This window comes from Mobula hypostoma, chromosome 16, assembly GCF_963921235.1.
Source record: "Mobula hypostoma chromosome 16, sMobHyp1.1, whole genome shotgun sequence".
In the NCBI taxonomy this organism is placed as follows: Eukaryota; Metazoa; Chordata; class Chondrichthyes; order Myliobatiformes; family Myliobatidae; genus Mobula; species Mobula hypostoma.
The window spans coordinates 56,782,243-56,802,923 of record NC_086112.1 but is presented as its reverse complement, the minus strand read 5'-3'; the positions used below and the strand labels follow the sequence as shown (position 1 = coordinate 56,802,923).

Below are 20,681 nucleotides of genomic sequence, written 5' to 3'. Positions count from 1 at the left end.
TATGTAGATCTTAAATATGTAATAGTGAAAAAGATATAGGGATAGGGCAGAAAAATGGTGTCCTTAGCCTGTGCTGACCTACCAATTTCACTACAATCTGAAGTATTTAGCTAATTGACAAGATTTATTGTTCTTCAGAGTCTGAAGATTTAAAGTTTTGTACTGCAGTATCTCATGTTCTTATTATATCTTGCTTCTGAAGGTTATTCTTGCTATGTTTTGGTTCTTTCAATATCCAGGTACTTTGACATTTCCTTTTGTTCATCGCTCATCGTCATTGCCCTTTCATTAGTACCTGTAAGTGCCCAAAATTCCAATACTCATTAATTCCTCCTGTCAGTTACTTTCTCTTTAATTCTCTTTACTTCAAGTAAAATTGCAATATCTGAAACATTCATAACCCAGTGAGTTGGGGTAGTCCACATGGGGTGGGGGTGTTAATATGTGGCTTAATTGTCTCACGGGATAATTCTGTGGGAATGTTTTCAATTATGATTGGAAATGCCCAGTACTGTGTTAGCTTCTCTAGCCTTTGAGCCTTTGCTACCTATCTGGTTTCACCTATCACCTTCCAGCTAGCCTCCTTCCTGTCCCCTCTCCTCACTTTTTTATTCTGGCATCTTGCCCCTTCCTTCTCAGTCCTGAAGAAGGGTCTCCGTCCAAAGCATCGACTGTTCGTTCATTTTTATACGTGCTGCCTGACCTGTTGAGTTCATCCAGCATTTTGTATGTGTTGCTTTGGATTTCCGGCATCTGCAGAATTTCTCATGTTTGTGTTAGCTTTCTTTTTTGTGCTGAGGACCAATTTCGGGTAAGAGCACTGGATCAGAAAAAGCTGCAGTAGTTGTAAACTTAGCCAGCTCCATCATGGGCACCAGTCTCCCCAGCACTAAGAACACCTTCAAAAGGTGATGCCTCAAAAAGGTGGCATTTTTGATTAGGACTTGCATCATCCAGGATATGTCCTCTTCTCATTGCTACCATCAAGGAGGAGGTTCAGGAGCGTGAAAGCACACGTCTCAAGAATGACTTCTTCCCCTCAGCCTTCAGATTTCTGAATGTACAATGAACCTGTGTACACTATCTCACTATGTTTTTCTTTTTTTGCTCTCTCTTTGCACTGCTTATTTAATTTTATGTACATATATTCCTGTTGTAATTTATAGTTTTTTATTATGTATTGCAATGTACTGCTACAACAAAACAAACTTCACGACATACGCCAGTGATATTAAATCTGATTCTGATTAGAATGTTTCTTGTCTGTGCCTGCAAAAGATTCATGTTTATCTTGGTTAGCATTTTACCTGCTTCTATTTAAGAAATATACTGTCCTTAGTGAGCTGAATATTGATTAATGTACTTCCTACATTTTCTCTCTGAGGTGCCTATTATCTGATTATGAATGAAATGGCGGGATTTAGAGGTGGAAGCTTAAGCACTGAATCAGAACCAGATTTAATATTACCGGCATATGTCATGAAATATGTTGTGAAAGGAAAAAGCATTCATCTTGTCCCTGAAACTATTTTCACCTCTTCCCCCAGTCTTCCTTTGGTTGCCAAATTTCACATGGAAAAGAAAATATCATGAAGCAAGCTACTTTTAAATTAAATAGCATTATGAATGGTTAACTTGACCTTTTTCCTCTTAGCTTTCCTCCTATGACAGTCTGCCCACTTGATTTTTTGGTTCATGAGTTCCTAGAATTGCAATAAATTTTGATCCAAGAGTTATTCAGCAAGAGAATGTGTGGCAAAGAAAATGCGGTGAGAGAATAGGTTGAAGTGAACTGGCCATGAGAATAGGGGTTAAAGAAGCCAGCATAAACCTGGGGTGGGAGGCAAGTAAAGTCCTTAAACAAACACAAGGAACAGGAAAACTATAAGAAAGATGAATATCAGTTTACAATGACATACTACTAGGGCAAAAACTGATGAATAACAAATTGTAAATCCTTGATTTATGGAAGGAGGATTGATGAAAAAAATGACATAAAATAAAACAATTAAGATTAGAAAAGTAACTGTCAAGTTCTTTGCAAGAAATTAGAGAACATTTCAACATTTTGTATACCTCCAGTGACCTTGATCATCAACTTTTCAGGAATCTTGCTGTTATTTTTTTTGCATTAGTAGGTTAATATCATCTTCATTCTCCAGGGAACTTGAATATATCATTATCTCTCAACTTGAATCCACCTCGTACCCATACCCTGTTTCAGTTGTGATTCAGCTGGAATTGAAGTGACTTTATTTCTTACGTCCTTCACATACATGAGCAAAAATCTTTATGTTACTTTTCCATCTAAGTGTGCCATGTGCAATCATAGTAAATAGAACAGTCAGTGTAATATAGAGTACACTCAAATCAGCGTGAGTTCAACAGTCTGAAGGCCTGCTGGAAGAAGCTGCCCCAAAGCCTGTTGGTCCTGGCTTTTGTGCTGTGGTACCGCTTCCTGGATGGTAGCGGCTGGAATAGATTGTGGTTGGGATGACCTGGGTCCCCAGTGATCCTATGGGCCCTTTTTATACATCTGTCCTTGTAAATATCTTGAGTCATGGGAAGTCCACAATTACAGATGCGCTGGGCTGCCCGCACCACTCTCTGCAGAGTCCTACAATTAAGGGAGGTACAATTCCCATACCAGGCAGTGATCAGCCAGTCAGGGTGCTCTCAATTGTGCCCCTGTAGAAATTTCTTAGGATTTTGGGGCCCATACCAAACTTCCTCAACTGTCTGAGGTGGAAGAGGAGCTGTTGTGCCTTTTCCACCACACAGCTGGTGTGTACAGACCACGTGAGGTCCTCGGTGATGTGGATGCCAAGGAACTTCAAGCTGTTTACCCTCTCAATCCCAGATCCATTGATGTCAATAGGGGTTAGCCTGTCTCCATTCCTCCTGTAATCCACAACCAACTCCTTTGTTTTTGTGACATTGAGGGAGAGGTTGTTTTCTTGACACCACTGTGTCAGAGAGATGACTTCTTCCCTGTAGGCCACCTTGTTATTGCTTGAGATAAGGCCAATTAATGTAGTGTCGTCGGCACAATTGCTCAAAGGTCCTGGGCTTAAGTTTCACTCCTGAGACTTGAGGACAGAACCCTTGACTGATTTTCCAATGCAGATTACCGTGGTATTGAGGGAACATTAAAAGCTGATGGATATAAAAATAACTTTGCAGTATTTTATTGTAAAATCAAAGAAGTTATTTCCTGTGTTCTGCCAATATTCATTGTGCACTCAGTGTTACAAGATTAATTGGTTATCATCACCTTGCTGTTTGTTGAACTTGGCAAGTACAAATTGGCTGCCACATTTTCTGTGTCACAGCTTTAAATAAACTTAAAAAGTAAAATCTGACATCAGGTCATTGACCTGAAATGTTAACTTTGTTTAATCTTTTCACATATGCTGCCTGGCCTGCTGAGTATTTCCAGCATTTTCTCTTTACATTGCACTTAGAGAAAGTTCTTTAATGGCTGAGCATTGATTTGAAAGGAAAGAAATAAAAAAAACTACTTTGTAAATGCAAGTGTTTCTTTTATTTTTCAAGTTCCTCCAATCAGTTTTTATGTCAAAATATTGCTTCTGTCTGAACAGTTAAGTAGTTGGTTGTGCTTGTCTGCTTTGATAATTTGAATGCAAAGAGAAACTGACTATAAATGATAAAGATGAGTGATCCAATGACAAGTACATGTTTCTATTCAATTTATTAACCTTTAATTGTTGAAATTGTAATTGCTTTAATATAGCAATGAATGAAATTGTTGACAAAAGTGCAAAAGTGGGTCTATCTATCAATTGCAAAAAGAATGTATAGTGATATCCAAAAAGAAAGAGAATCCTATCTGCAGGCTGAGAATAAATGGGGAAGACATAAAACAAGTAAAGAACTTTTGCTACTTAGGGAGCTGGGTGACATCAGATGGCAGGTGCGACTTGGACATCAAAAGAAGAATTGGGACCTTTCGTCTTGAAGTCCGGCACTGATGCCACTATGCCATCGGAATGGGAGACCAACAGAAATTTGATACAATACTGAGGACAGAGAGCCAAACGGCAGAGGTTAGGCAACTTATCAGCCTCCCCTCCATCTTTTAAATCTACTGCTTAGCTTTGTTTCTTCAGTCCTGCCGAAGGGTTTCGGCCCAAGACATCGACTGTACTTTTTTCCATAGATGCTGCCTGGCCTGCTGAGTTCCTCCAGCATTTTGTGTGTGTTGCTTGAATTTCCAGCATCTGCAGATTTTCTCTTGTTTGTTACCAGCATCCTGATAGGTTCAGAGTTGTCAATGGAGAATTTAAAATAATAAATGGTTGTTTCCATTCTAAATAATTATATTAATTGTTGCAAAAAAATCTAATCTAATCCTTTCCAGAGCAACATTTATTCAAACTCATATTGATATCTGTATGTTTTCATTTAGAGGATAAAAACACAATTAGAATAAACAAAGTATTTTAGTGCACAGTGATCAGACTGGTCTTAGTGTTGCTAAACTGTAGTGACGATTATAGTCTTGACGGTTGATTCAGGAACAAAATGGCTGAAGGGAAATAGCCGTTCTTGCAGCTGATGGTGTGGGACTTCAGGCTTCTGTATTTGTTGTCTTCATTTAGAAGAAAATGAGTTTATTGGTAAAAGACAAATAACGCAAAATGGTAGACAAGCAGTAACTTCATCTCCACTGTTCTTAAGACCAGTGAGCCATTCTCCTATTCTGTTTGGTGTTTCTTATTTAGGGAAATAATTTATCGTTTGATTTCTTTTCAGTGATGTATACATGTTTGGATATCATGAAGAGCACTGCAGGTTTGGGCATGATGCACATGCAGCAGGTTTGATGGCACTTTACTTTCAAACTTTACACATTCAAAATGCCCAGCTGGTTGAACTCATGGAGAGAAGTGAGTGCTAATAGCATGCACTCTACTCAGCCCTAACCCTTAGAGATATTGGGCATTAAAGAACTCATTCAACTGACTTCTGAGCTCTTATGAAAGGTGAAGTAAATTCATTACTTGCATCTAATGCAAAAAATTATCTTCCTTATGGCATTGCAAGTTCCTTTAGAATATTGAAAGATTGTTAATCTGTTACCTTATGGTTTTACGTCTAAGTTTTAATTGCCATTCAAGCTGCATTTACCAGCTTTAGCAAGATAATTTTATAAATGAGCTTATTCTGGTCAGTGTGAGGAGAAACGGTCAAATTTGTTTGTATTCAATTTATTAAACTTCGATTGTTGCAATTGTTATTGTTTTAACCGGGAGAAAATCCAAAAATCTGAGGTGCAAAGGGACCTGGGAGTCCTTGTGCAGAACACCCTAAAGGTTAGCTTGCAAGTCGAGTCAGTGGTGAGGAAGGAAAATGGCATGTTAGCATTCATTTTAAGTGGTCTAGAATACAAGAGCAAAGATGTGATGTTGAGGCTTTTTCGGGCACTGGTTAGGCCTCACCTTGAGTACTGTGAACAGTTTTGGGCCCCTCATTTTAGAAAGGATGTGTTAGCATTGGGGAGGATCCAGGGGAGTTTCACAAGGATGACTCCAGGAGTGAAAGGGTTATCATATGAGGAACGTTGGATGACTTTGAGTCTGTACTCGCTGGAATTCAGAAGGATGGGGGGAGAATCTCATTAAAACCTTTCGAAAGTTGAAAGGTCTAGACAGAGTAGATGTGGAAAGGATGTTTCCCATGGTGGGAGAGTGTAGGACCAGAGAGCATAACCTCAGGATAGAGGGGCACCTTTTCAAAACAGAGATGCGGAGAAATTTCTTTAGCCAAAGGGTGGTGAATTTGTGGAATTTGTTGCCATATTCTACTGTAGAGGGCAGGTCGTTGGGTGTGTTAAAGGCAGAGATTGATAAGTTCTTGATTGGACATGGCATCAAAGGTTACGGGAAGAAGACCGGGAACTGGGGTTGAGGAGGAGATAGAAAAAAGGATCAGTCATGATTGAATGGCAGAGCAGACTTGATGGGCCAGATGGCCTAATTCTGCTCCTTTGTCTTAATGGTCTTAATATAGCACCATAATGTCCTCTGAACAAGAACTGAGTTCAAACAAAAACACAAAATGTTGGAAAATAAAATAGAAAATGTTACAAGTATGAACACTCTCAGATGTGTGTACAAAAACCTGACAGGAGTTAATGCTTTACTTTAGTTTTATTCATATTTGGCATATGAGCAATGCTGGTCAGGCCAAGATAAAGTGCCATCTTTAACTAACTTTGGAGGAAAATGGTATAAGATGTTGTCTTAAATTGCTACAGTCCATGTTGTGAGAGTACTTGCTCAGATACGTTTCATAAGAGAGTTACAGGATTTCTGCACATGAAGCAATCGTGATGTATATTCATGTTAAGTTTGTTGATAGTTAGGGGGAAAAGGAAGAGTTGGAGAACGTATAGGTGTACATTTGCACAGCAGCAGGCTTGCACTCACTGTTAGTAAGACCAAAGCGCTGATTGTGGAAGGGTAAGATGAGGGAATACAAACCAATCCTCACAGAGGGATGAGAAGTGGAGAGACTGAGCAATTTCAAGTTACTAGCTGTCAGTATCTCTGAGGATCTAACCTGGTACAAACATATCGATGCTACAGTAAGGAAGGCAGGACAATGGCTATATTTCAATAGGAGTTTGAGGAGATTTGGTTTGTCATCTAAAACAGTCAAAAACTTGTACAGATGTACTATGAAGAGCATTCTGACAGGCCTCATCACTGTCTGGTACGGGGGTGGGGTGGGGGGGAGCTACTGCACAGGATGAAAGAAAACTACAGAAAGTTATAAAATTAGTTGGCTCCATCTTGGGTCCTAGCCTCCGCTGTATCCAAGACATCTTCAAGGAGCAGTGCCTCAGAAAGGTGGCATCCATTATTAAGGATCTCCATCACCAGGGCATATCCTCTTCTCATTGTTACCATCAGAAAGAAGGTACAGAAGCCTGAAGCCTCTCACTCAGTGTTTCAGGAACTGCTTCTGCCCCTCCACCATGTGATTCCTAAATGGACATTGAACCCATGAACGCTACCTCATTTTAAAAAAATATTATTTCTATTTTTGCTATTTTTGATCATAAGTGGGCCAAAACTCCTGAAGGCAGGTGGCAGATCAACTGATGATCCCACTGGTGATAGCACAGGACAGTTAACATCTTAGTCCACATGTATTTTTTAACTCTACATATATACTTACTGTAACTGATTTACTTTTTTTCTACATTTATCATGTATCGCATTGTACTGCTGCTGCTAAGTTAACAAGTTACATGACATATGCCGGTGATATTAAACCTGATTCTGATTCTGATGTGCTATCATTTTCTTACCAGACAGTTGGCTTTGCAAGTTTTTTAGCTTCAATTAAAGAAAACCAGATGATTTGCTGCAATGCATCTTGTAGAAAGTAATTATAGCAACATTGACATGTTGTAGTGAGGATGTAGTGCTTAGATGGTGATGTACTGCTTTGTCTTTGGTGATGCTGAGCTTCTTGAACATTGAGGTTGCAATTAATCAGGCAAGTGTAGGGTAGTCCATCACACTCTTTACATTTGGCTCATAAGTAATTCAAGAACTTTAAGAGGGTCAACATATCTAGTTTCTGAGCATTTTAAGAGAATTTCATATGGTTAGTTGAGTTAAGTTTCTAGTGGCTGACAACCCTTCAGATATTTATAATGGAAGATACTGTGATTTTAATGTCATTGACTGTCAAGGGGCAGTTGTTAGTACTTACCGTAGAAGATTATTCGTGTTATTCAAAGGACAGGCATTGTATTTGCTCTGTGTTGTCTATACCTTTTTGGATTCAGGCTTTATTTGAAGAAGTATGAATGTAACTGAGCACTTTGCAATCAACAATGAATCTTTCTGTTTGTATTCTTGAAGGAAAGTAATTTAGAAATAGCACCCCGGACGGTTTCCCTGATAAACCTTTGTTTCAGTGCACTGTACTCAAACAACTACACCATCTTCCTCTTGTGCTAATTATTACTCCATCCAGCAGAAAGTATCCCACATTTCTTTCACATTAATGTTACTGGAATTCAATTCCTAAATTATATTGCTTTGTCTTCATATCAATATTATATTCACAGTGTTTGAATTAGGGCCATGAAGTTTGGAACTGATAGCTCCTGGATTCATCCAAACTCCATTTCAATGATCAGTATCACTTTAAAGCACTTTTTTGGGACCATTTCTATTACTTTGATAGTGAATATGCTGATATAATTGTGTGCTTTGTACCCACCTTGCTTTTTTCTGCGGATGTATACTTATTCTCATGTATCAAAGCTCTTACTTGGAGCAACTTAGCCAATGGTATGAGTAGATCTGCAGCCAAAGTGCTCAATTCCTCAGCCACCATGTTGCAACAATCCAAATCTTTTTGCTAAATATAATGATCCCAGCTGTATTTTAATATCATATACAGAGGCAATGGTTAGTACCTAGAAGGCTGCAAATAAGGATCATGCTGTGTGGAGCAGCTTTAAATTCTGGTTTATTTCTAGTTGTTTGTGAAGAGAACTTGGCAGAGTCAACTTGTCTTTGTCTCCAGCAAATCATAAGACAAAAACTTTATTTAAATGGTGTGAAATAACTGCATCTAGTGTTATGAAAATTTTAAAATTATTTGCTGGTCATTAGTTACAAAAATTGATTTTGTATTCCTCGCCTGTTCCCCTAGGTTCCTGCCAGTACTGGTATTAGAACTCACAATTGGAGCACAAAGGTCACAATGTAAGTAAACAAAACTGTTTTCATAAATTCAGCAATTTTTATATTTTTTCTGTTTAGATTCTTGCTTTTTGAAATGTTATCTTTTGTTAATTAACTCTGGTGCCAGTAGGATTAGTAACCTTCTTTCAAATTTCTGTCTATATTTCTGCTGGTCACCTGCCAATGTGCTGAGGTTAGCACTATTTTCAAGTGTATTTGACTTAATTATGAGGTTCTTGTCCAAGAGGATTTAGTAACATGGGATGATTACAGGCACATGTACAGACAGTTTAGGGGCTCCACTCTGGGACTTACTCATCATAGAAAGTTCAATTAAAAATATCCTAATGAGGACATCCTAGCATGTTTGCCTATTCGTATGGTTGTGAATGCTAGTTTACATTTATTAATGAGACCTACCAAGAGGTCAATCATCAATATCAAAGGCTATTGGCATTAAAATCACTGATTCCGATTAAAATCACTGTTCCAATTTCACTGATTTCTTGTTTTGTTCTCACTGACGAAGGGAAAATAAACTTCATTGAATGTTTTGGGCTTAAGAAATCACTGCCAAGAATTTTGAATTTCTCTCTGATGCTAATTTATTACACCTTTTAAAAGTGGAATCTGTGGAATGTTGAAGGTAATATTGGCCCTGATAACTTGCTGATCTAAAGAGTTGTAATACTGGAGTCTTTTAACTCCACAGTGTGTGTGCATTTTTTTTCTACAGAGAAGTCAGAGGGAGTAATGTTTTGAAGAGATGCTTTGGAAAGTATAATCTTGGGTGTGTGACATACAGAGCATGTAGAGGGTGGTGGTGATTGTTATGAGGAGGAGGGAGTCTGATGCTGGCGAATTAAAAGGTTTGTTTGGGGAGGTTGAGCGGCACAGTGGGTGGGGGAGAAGAACTCCTCTGGTCTCAAACAATACTAGGAAAGATTTCACCTTTTCCATGTGGCAGTCCTTGCCTCTCTTCAGCTATCTGAAGAATCAGGCTGTGTAGCATTAGGTCTAAGCATGGATAACAAATTAAGTAGATAACATTGTGAAAATAATTCGGTGAGGCACCTGTCTCTGAACGTTGTTGGTTGCCCACACTCTATATAGGCTCCATTAAAATAAACATTGAGAAGTTTGTTTTCAGGTTGGTTTTTATTTGTGATTTTAACATTCCAGCTCAAACACAGTCATTAGATTGGTTTTTCATTACCTCTTTATACATGATTTATTTAAGAGCTGACAATGTTTTACTTTCTGAGGTTGCATGAGCACAATAAACATTCAGATTTGCCAATCTGATTTATGGTGGCGACAACATGCAAGTTTTCTTAAATCTAGCTAGTAATTCCTGGGTGTTATATATAAAAAAAACAGTAACACAATTCTATGCCATAGTTAATAGTGTATTTTCTTTACTATAATTTTGGTTGAGAGGATTAAATGTAATGTAGCAAATTGTACATATACTAACTGATGTAAAACTTTTACAACTGTTTTGTTTTTCTGTCAGCTAATATTCAGTATTATTTAATTGTCTTCATCTTAGTTTTATAGCAAAAGGAAATTACATTACTGAGTACAAAAATTTGCTCTGTATTTTAGTCGGGTGGAGACTAATGTTAGCCTAAGTGGCTCTGAGTCTTTACGGATGACAGCTGCAGATAATTGGCTTTTTTCCCTTAACAAAGAAGGCTAATGGATCTGCACAGGATTTGTTGCTTTTTATCCTATCGTAGTAATAATGTATTTAACCATCATTATTTTAAATTGATTTATTACTAAGCGGCTTATGGCACATACAGAGGAAATGATAAGAAAATCATGCAAAGTGTCTTTCAGCTGTGCTGGTCATAAATGAATGACTGTTGTTTCATTTTAATAAAAAGTTATTAAATTGAAATATTTTTGCTGAAATGGATGTAAAATTGTATATTATTTTCTACTGGGTACATTGAATTGCTGATTAAGATTTAAAAATATATCATTAAAACTGCAAGTAGACAATGAAAAAGTTAGCATTGAAGTATTTATTTTAGATAGTTCAAGTTTAATTGTTACTCAACTATACATGAATAGAGCTAAACAAAACAGCATTACTCTGAGGCCAAGGTGCAAATGTAGTTCCAGGAGTCATACACAGCACAAGGCATACATAGTCCATATAAGACAGCAGTAAATCACAGTCACACACAAAAAATATAGTCCAGGTCCATTAACGTTTCAGCAGTATACAGTCGAACACAATACACCTTCTCCTGTGCTGGGCAGGAGCACTCCAGCATGGACAGCCTGTCACACCGCCTCCGACTCTCGAGTAGAATGCACCAACTCTGCCTCTCTCCTGCTTGGCTGCAGTCAGGCAACACTGCAGTTTGTCCTTGCTACAACTGAGGCCATGCGGCTTCCCTGCTGTCCATGCCCGCTGTTTGCCAAAAACACAGTGAGTCGGATCCAGTATCCAGCAGGGTCTTGTGATCACAGCAAAAGAGACTAAGATGATCACTCATTGTTTGACTGCACATCACCTCTGTGCACCAATTCCTCTCTGTCGCAGGCTGCAGCGTTGTTCCTGGCAAGACCAGCTGCTTCAGCTTCTCCACCAACGACTAATTCGCTAATGGAGTAGACCTGCAGTACTTTAATGTTCAGCTGGATCTTGCGGTTGTAAAAAAAAGGTTTCAAAAAGACAACAGCGCCTTTGCAATACACATAAAATGCTGTAGGAACTCAGCAGGCCAGGCAGCAAGAGTCCATTTGAAGGGTTTCAGCCCAAAGTGTCAACTGTTTACTCTTTAACATAGATGCTACCTGGCCTGCTGATGTTGTATGTGTTGCTTTGGATTCCAGCATCTGCTGATTGTCTCGTGTTTGTATTGGTACCTTTGGTTGGCCCTGTGGAAGCTGATGCATCTGAGCATGCCGCCATCTTACCAGAAGATAAATGCCCACATTAGCATTATTTTGTAATAGTGGTTCCGAAGATACTTCCATAAATTTCATACAGGAGAAAATCTGCAGATGCTGGACATCCAAGCAACACACACAAAATACTGGACGAACTCAGCAGACCAGGCAGCATTAATGGCAAAGTGTCTTTCAGCTATGCTGGTCATGATTGAAGCGTCTTACGGAAAAGTCAACTGTTTACTGCTTTCCATAGATGCTACCTGGCCTGCTGAATTCCTCCAGCATTTTGTGTGTGTTCCATAAATTTCATTAATTTTAGTAAAATAAATGACAGCCTTTTGATCACTTTTGTTTTCTCTCAAGTGATACACCAAAAAATATAGTACTTTGGGTTGAGCTGTTCTCCGATCTTGGCAATTTATTTGCAAATGCTTCATCACCATATGAGAAGACATCACCACTGTGCTGTTAATTAGTTAATCAATTCTTTCAATTTTGCTGCGTTTTACTATGACAAATGTATCGTCAACATAAATTTTAGGGTTTATAATTGGCAACACCATCATTTCTACCACATCACAATTGAGTTTCCATCGTGGTGACCAATCAACTGATTGATATAAAGGCCAAGCATTTGGAGCACTCCACAATTAATAGCACACTGATGATGTCTTCTCGTATGGTGACGAAGCGTTTGCAGGTAAAATGCCAAGATTGGAGAATAACTCAACCCGATCATCGACCACACGAGCTACATATTTTCAGATTATTTCCATATAGCATTTTTGACAAAGCTACCCTTGCCTTACTTTGCTGGTCCACTCATGTTTAGTATATTTCTGGGTGGATTAATACCATGAGACTTTGGTGTCAGCTATGATTTTGGGAGGGAGGAAGGGAAGTAGTGAAAGCATAAGTGTGGAAAACAGATGAACTTGGGGAAAGAGGGAAGTTGCTAAGTGCGTTACCAAGAAAATGCAACAGAGACAGAAAACATGGAGTATGTAATGGAAGCCTTACAGTAGCTTGATAGGAGGTAATTGGTTTAGATAGTATTGTGAGTCAGTGAAATTACAGCCAGTATTCATTAACACTTTATTTCTGTAAACTGAGTTAGAGAAATGGGAAAAGGGAATGAAAAGATGATGATAATCCGTGTGAACATGAGGGAAAGATGGAAATAGGATTATATTTTCCACTTTGGTACAGTTGTCTGTGCTTAACCAGTGATCATCACAAATAAATCATGAAAGCAGTTAGACTGCTGACTTAGGTTGTGCATTCCTTCTTTTTGTCTTATTCATCTTTTAGAAAAGGCAAGCAAAGTTAGAATCAAATCTAATTCCCCCACCAACAGCTTTTATTTGGATGAGTAGAATCGAGAGAAAATATTTGCGATAAATGAGATGTGTTGGCCTCTATTCAAGGAGCAAAAAAACATTAAGTAATAAAAGCAGAAGGCCATGTGTCCCCTCGTGTCTATTCTGTCACTCAGTAAAGTCATAGCTGACCTTATACTGATGCAGCACTTCGCTGTTCAAATCTTTCATTAATTGACACCATTCTTTTTTTAGTTATACTTCATGATTGACCACAAACCACACATGGAAAGAATGCCAAAAATTTACTGTTCTCTTGGTGCATTAATTACTTCTCATCTCAGTCCTGGACAACTTATTTTGAGGCTTTGACCCATTATTTTGGATACCTCATCTACAAGATAATGGTATTCTTTCTTCCATCTGCCCTGTTATGCTCCATAAGGGAAATTTTCACAAATTGTGCTTCTAATTTTGACTAGACAATCTATATTCTATCAATCTATTTTTGCAGCACAATCCATGAAATCAATTTAGTAGATCTTTATTGGACATAAGTATATCTTCCCTTTGGTAGGAAGACCAATATTCCAGGTGTGGTGTCATTAGCACCCTACGTAATTTTAGTAACACATCTTGAACTCAAAACATCCTGCCACAAAGACAAACTTTCATTTTTTTAGTTCCTTGTTGAACCTGCATTGTGTCAAGGACGATCTGTTGATGGGGACATCCAGGTCTCCAAACTCCAGCATATTATAATCTCAAACTAATCCCAGATTGTGAGCAAATTCTGATTCTCCCAGATGTCTGTATTTTGCATGTAAATTAGAAAGTACACAAAAATCACTCAATATTAACATAAATAGTATTGATTAATTGGGAGCCAAGTAACTTGAATATTTATATATAGTCTTGTCTTGCCTACTTACAATGGTACAGAATCAGGATGTTCCATCCTCAATGGATGGTTTTGATTTGGAAAAATCAGTGCATGTTACACTGTTTACCAGAATATCATTGCACAAGTATCAAAAAAAAGTGATCGCTTGTCAATTTCCAAGGCAAATTCTCCCAAGCGACCTTCCTCAGTACAATTGGCAGCCATATATTTAAGAAGCAATCGTGTCTCATTACTTTTATTATATTTAAATTTTTTTTCAAGACTGGTTCTTGTGTGAATGTAATAATTAGGGACACTTGTTGTATATGCAGGGTGTCCATAAGACAGGTTTTTGTATTAATTGAAACGTTACCTTTTGCTTGTTCGCTTTTATTCTTTATTATTATAGTTTTCTCAGTCTACCATAGCCGACTCATATCTTTTGTAATTTATTTAGGTTTTGGACCCTGGTTTCAGATTGAACGAAAATACTTTCAATCTTTATATAAAATATTATCATGTATTGGTTTTTCTTCCCAGAAAGCTTCATAATTACACATTCTCATTGGTTCCCAATGTGCTGATGCTGAAAACTATGTTTAAAGCATTTCATAGTTTCAGCATCCATACTATTACTGCTAATTTGGATTGGCCAATTTGTAAATAAGTCAAAGTTTTTGATGATTATTTTATCAGTTTTACATGTGTTTTTCATAACTCTATGTATATAGCGCCTGACGTTACTACTTGGAAGTCTTTCTGTGATTCCCACCAATTATTTCTTCTCCCTTGCTGTTTCTTAGGTCCATTCATACAGCTTCCACATCTGTCTTCTGAGTTAATATCCTTTTTTGTTCATGCATTTATCACATTCCTTTAATATCAGTGCTTCACCACCTCTTTTTCCCATTTGCCTGAATGAATCCAAAGCAGTCACAGAAGAATGTGAGTGCTACTTCTTAGGTGAAAGTTGCTTTCCTCTATATCCTTTACCTTTTTTTTAATGATTGGTGGTGCAGTGAATCTCCAGTAAAGGTACAGAATAAATAATTGCATTAAAATTAGTGTTAGTTTTCATATTTTTGTATGTTATACCAGAAGAACACTTTGCTATGATGTTTTAATGTGACTATATGAACTGTGATCAGACAGTAATTTTTGTCTAAAATTAAACAGCACTTGTGAGAAATATAGCAATTTATATTAATATTAATTTCAATGATAATTGTTATTGGCCAATGTAAGCAACTTCTGATCTTAATCGAATTGTGAATGTTTTGGTCATGGAGTGCATATTAAACATTTCAAGCCACCTGAGGGGAATTTTTTTTTGTTGTAACAAGTTATATTGTCAGGCCAATAAACAAATGGCATGTGCTTAAGAAGTGTTAGCATACTAAACACTGTTGTTTACTCCAGGACTAAATAATAACAGTATGATCATATTTTTGACAAGTCAGTTCACATCTGCAGCTTAGAAAGTGAGAAAGGAACACTTTTAGTTTGCATGTGCTAAGTCAAGAACAAGGATAGTTATTGCATTAAAAAAGCATTTCATTTTTGTCATCATGATGAACTGCAAAGTCATTTCAAAATGGTGTTGCCTTTTGACAACATGATATTGGAGATAGAAGTATGAATTGTTTATCTCTGCTTTTAATATATTAGTTCCGACAATTTTGCCAGATTTATTGACTCGTACAACACATAAAAGGGTTTTTTTTGGTCATACTGGTTAATGCCGACCAAGATTCCCATCTAAGTTAGTCTCATGTGCCCATGTTTGACCTAGATCTCTGTAGCTGTTCTTATACGTATACCTGTCCAAGTACCTTTCAAAAATGCTGTTAATGCACCACCTCAATCACTTCCTCTTGATAGTTTATTCCATATTCTGACCACTCTCAGGATGAAAAGGTTGCCTCTTAATCTAAACCTATGCCCTCTAGTTCTTGATTCCCTAACACTTGGAAAAAGACTGTGTGTTTATTTATGCCCCTCATGATTTTATATACCCCATTCTTCTGCGCTCCAGTGAGAACATCCACAACCTGTTCAACTTCTTCCCATTACTCAGTCCCTTGAAACACAGCATCATCCTCATAAATCACATGTGTATTCTTCCAGTTTCATGGCATCTTTCTTATAGCAGACCAAAGCTAAACGCAGTAGTCCAAATGCAGCCTCACCAACATTTTGTACGAATGCAACATACTCAATGACCTGACTGATGAAGGCAGCATGCCGAAAGTCATCTTCACCACCCACTCTATTTGTGGAGTCACTTTCAAGGAGCCACACTCCTACATCTCTCTGTTCTACAATGCTCCATAGACCATAACTATTGACCGTGAATGTTCTAACCTCATACTTATCAAATTAACTTCCATTTGCCATTCCTCAGCCTATTTACCCAGTTTATCAAGATCCCTTTGTTACATCCTGATAACTATCTTCACTGTCAATGACGCTACCTACTTTAGTGTAATCTGCTAATTTACTAACCATGGTATATCACGTTTAAGATGGCAGTCCTGAAGTTGTGCGACAGCTTACTGGTAATTCAGAAAGCAAGAAATACGACTGAAAACATTACTAGTAACACCTTTTCTGAAGTAAATTTTGGTCAACTTTCAGAATCAAAATCAGGTTTATTATCACCGGTATATGACATGAAATTTGTTAACTTAGCAGCAGCAGTTCAGTGCAATATATAATATAGAAGAAAAAAGTAACAAGTAAATCTTATATTCTGTATACTTTATACAGTATACGTATATTGAATAGATTAAAAATCGTGCAAAAAACAGAAATACTATATATTTTTTTAAAATGTGAGGTAAAGTCCAAGGTTTCAATGTCCATTTAGGAATCGGATGGCAGAGGGGAGAAGCTGTTCCTGAATCACTGAGTGTGTGCCTTCAGGCTTCTGTACCTCCTACCTGATGGTAACAGTGAGAAAAGGGCATGCACTGGGTGCTAGCGGTCCTTAATAATGGACACTGTCTTTCTGAGACACCGCTCCTTGAAGATGTCCTGGGTACTTTGTAGACTAGTACCCAAGATGGAGCTGACTAAATTTACAACCCTCTGCAGCTTCTTTCAGTCCTGTACAGTAGCCCCCCCCCCCATACCAGATGGTGATGCAGCCTGTCAGAATGCTCTCCACGGTACACCTGTAGAAGTTTTTGAGTATATTTGTTGACATACCAAATCTCTTCAAACTCCTAATAAAGTACAGCTGCTGTCTTGCCTTCTTTATAACTGCATCGATATGTTGGGACCAGGTAAGAACCTCAAAGATCTTGACACGGAAGAACTTGAAACTGCTCAGTCTATCCACTTCTGATCCCTCTGTGAGGATGGGTGTGTTTTCCTTCGTCTTACCCTCCTGAGGTCCACAATTAGCTCTTTCGTCTTACTGACGTTGAGTGCCAGGTTTTCGCTGTGGCACCACTCCACTAGTTGGCATATCTCACTCCTGTACACCCTCTCATCACTATCTCAGATTCTACCAACAATGGTTGTTTTGTCAGCAAATTTATAGATGGTATTTGAGCTATACCTAGCCACACAGTCATGGGTATATAGAGAGTAGAGCAGTGGGCTAAGCACACACCCCTGAGGTGCACCAATGTTGATTGTCAGCGAGGAGATATTATCACCAATCCACACAGACTGTGGTGTTCCGATTAGGAAGTCGAGGATCCAATTGCAGAGGGAGGTACAGAGGCCCAGGTTCTGCAACTTCTCAATCAAGAGTGTGGAAATGATGGAATTAAATGCTGAGCTATAGTCAATGAACAGCATGCTGACATAGGTGTTTGTGTTATCCAGATGGTCTAAAGCCATGTTGTTAGCCATTGAGATTGTATCTGCCATTGAGCTATTGTGATAGGCAAATTGCAACGGGTCCAGGTCCTTGCTGAGGCAGGAGCTCAGTCTAGTCATGATCAACCTCTCAAAGCATTTCATCACTATAGGTGTGAGTGCTACCAGCGATAGTCATTAAGGCAGCTCATGTTATTCTTCTTAGGTACTGGTATAATTGTTTCCTTTTTGAAGCAAGTCGGAACTTTCACCCGTAGCAGTGAGAGGTTGAAAATGTCCTTGAATACTCCCACCAGTTGGTTGGAACAAGTTTTCAGAGCCTTACCAGGTACTCCATCGGGACGATCCACCTTGCGAAGGTTCATTCTCTTTAAAGATAGCCTAACATCGGCCTCTAAGACAGAGATCACAGGGTCATCAGGTGCATCAGGGATCTTCACAGCTGTAGTTGTATTCTCCCTTTCAAAGCAGGCATAGAAGATGTTGAGTTCATCTGATAGTGAAGCATTGCTGGCATTCATGCTATTAGGTTTCGCTTCGTAGGAAGTAATATCTTGCAAGCCCTGCCAGAGTTGTGCATCCGATGTCGCCTCCAACCTCGTTCGAAATTGTCTCTTCGCCCTTGAAATAGCCCTTCGCAAATCATACCTGGCTTCTGGTACAGGCTTGCGTCACCAGACTTGAATGCCACATATCTAGCCTTCAGCAGACGATGTGCCTCCTGGTTTATCCAAGGCTTTTGGTTTGGGAATGTGCAGTAAGTCTTTGTAGGCACACACTCATCCACACAGGTTTTAATGAAGTCAGAAACAGCTGCAGCATACTCTACCCAGGTTCAAAGAATTCCTGAATACACTCCAGTCCACAGATTCAAAGCACTCCTGTAGGTGCTCCTGTGCTTCCCTTGTCCATACCTTCTTGGTCCTCACTACTGGTGCTGCAGTCTCTATCATCACAAACAATGAAAAAGTAGAGACAAAGCTGATTTGAAGGATGAGCCATGCTGGTATATCGCAAAGCTGAAGTGCAATGTGTTCAAGATGGGGATACAGTTGGTATCACTGTCGCTGTTGGAGTGGACGATTTAGAGAAGAGTCGATATGGAAGAGTTTCGATGCCTGTCCATCTAACCTAGGTGCGAGGTTGGATCACTCTGAGCGCTGAGCCGATTTGGTGAGATCAAAAACTGCTTTGGGCTATGCAGCCCAAGCATGTTTCTGTGTGGGGAATCGGGTCCTGGCGCAAGGCAGTGCTTGGAGCTTTGGCAATTTAAGTGCCAGTCCAGGTGGACTGGAAAACTTGAGTGTTGGGACTGGAGGCGAGGATTGGGCTGATTTCGCTCGTTCTCCCGCAATGTTCATTTCTCTCTCTGCAGCACCGAGGCTGTGAACTGCTCCAGCGGCTGTCGTCTCTGCGAGTTTCATGCTGTTTTGCCCCACTAATATGATGAACTGAAATCAGAGCTTGAGCCTACTCTGGCTGCTCTGGGGAGCGGATCAAAGGTCTTAATCTGGTTTGAAATGCTGTCGTTGCTCTTATTGTTTCTGTGATGTGTGTTGTATATGTGTTTTTCCTCTCAGCACAGTGGTTATGGTCTGTTTTTAATTGGGCTATTCTGGTTTTTTGCTTTGTGGCAGCCTGACTGCAAACAAATCTCAAGGTGTATAATTTATGCATTCTTTGAAAATAAATATATTTTGAATCTTTGAATGCCATACACATTCTCTTCCAAATCATTGATATGGATGAAAAATAGCAATATGCCTAGCACACCACAGGTCATGAGCGTCCAGTCTGAGAAGCACCCTTCCACCATCACCTTCTGTTTCCTACATCAAGCCAGTTGTGTATCTAATTAGCTATCTCCCTGGACTCCATGCAGTCTAATTTTGCATAGTGTTTACCATGCAAGATCTTAGCAAATGCTTTACTAAAGTCCATACAAACTACATCGACCACACTGCCCTCATGATCTTTTCATTTACTTCTTCAAAACTTACACACACACAGCTGTGATGACCTTCCCTTTCCTTCCAAATGTGTATATATTGTATCTCTCAAAATCCCCTCTAGTAACTTATCTACCACCAGTGTTAAGATTCCTAGTTTATTGTTCCCAAAGTTTTCTTTGGAGCCCTTCCTCAATAAAGCACAACAGTAGTCACCTTAGACCCTTCTGACAGTTTACCCACAGCTACCAATTTCTTCTCCAGCTTCCAGCGATGTTCTTGGATATACATGATCAAACTAAACACATTGATGAAGGTAGAGCCGTAGATGTAGTGTATATGGATTTCCGCGAGGCATTTGATAAGGTACCCCATGCAAGGCTTATTGAGAAAGTAAGGAGGCATGGGATCCAAGGGGCCTTTGCTTTGTGGATCCAGAACTGGTTTGCCCACAGAAGGCAAAGAGTGGTTGTAGATGGGTCATATTCTGCCTGGAGGTTGGTGACCAGTGGTGTGCCTCAGGGATCTGTTCAGGGCCCTATGGCTCAGAAGGGTAGGGAAAGGAAGAAGGCAGCAGTAATAGGGGACTCTATAGTTAAGGGGTCAGACAGGCGATTCTGTGGACGCAGGAAAGAAACGTGGTTGGTAGTTTGCCTCCCAGGTGACAGAGTCCAGGATGTTTCTGATCGCTTCCACGATATCCTGCAGTGGGAAGGTGGACAGCTAGAGGTCATGGTACATATTGGTACCAACAACATAGGTAGGAAAAGGTGAGAGGTGCTGAAAACAGACTACAGAGAGTTACGAAGGAAGTTGAGAAGCAGGACCTCAAAGGTAGTAATCTTAGGATTACTGCCTGTGTCACGCGACAGTGACAGAAATAGAGTGAGGTGGAGGATAAATGAGTGGCTGAAAGATTGGAGCAAGGGGCAGGGATTCAGATTTCTGGATCATTGGGACCTCTTTTGGGGCAGGAGTGACCTGTACAAAATGGACAGGTTGCACTTGAATCCGAGGGGGACCGATATCCTGGCAGGGAGGTTTGCTAAGG

General features: G+C 39.2%; 1 protein-coding gene across 7 annotated transcripts in view; it reads left to right on the top strand.

The window, feature by feature from the left end:
* Positions 1-20,681, top strand: part of rfx3 (regulatory factor X, 3 (influences HLA class II expression)) — a 334,648-nt gene that overhangs the window by 91,792 nt on the left and 222,175 nt on the right. For all 7 annotated transcript variants that reach the window (XM_063068987.1, XM_063068991.1, XM_063068989.1 and 4 more), the window contains exon 2: positions 8,704-8,756. The gene's annotated coding sequence lies outside the window, so the exon portion shown is untranslated. The remainder of the gene's footprint in view (positions 1-8,703; positions 8,757-20,681) is intronic.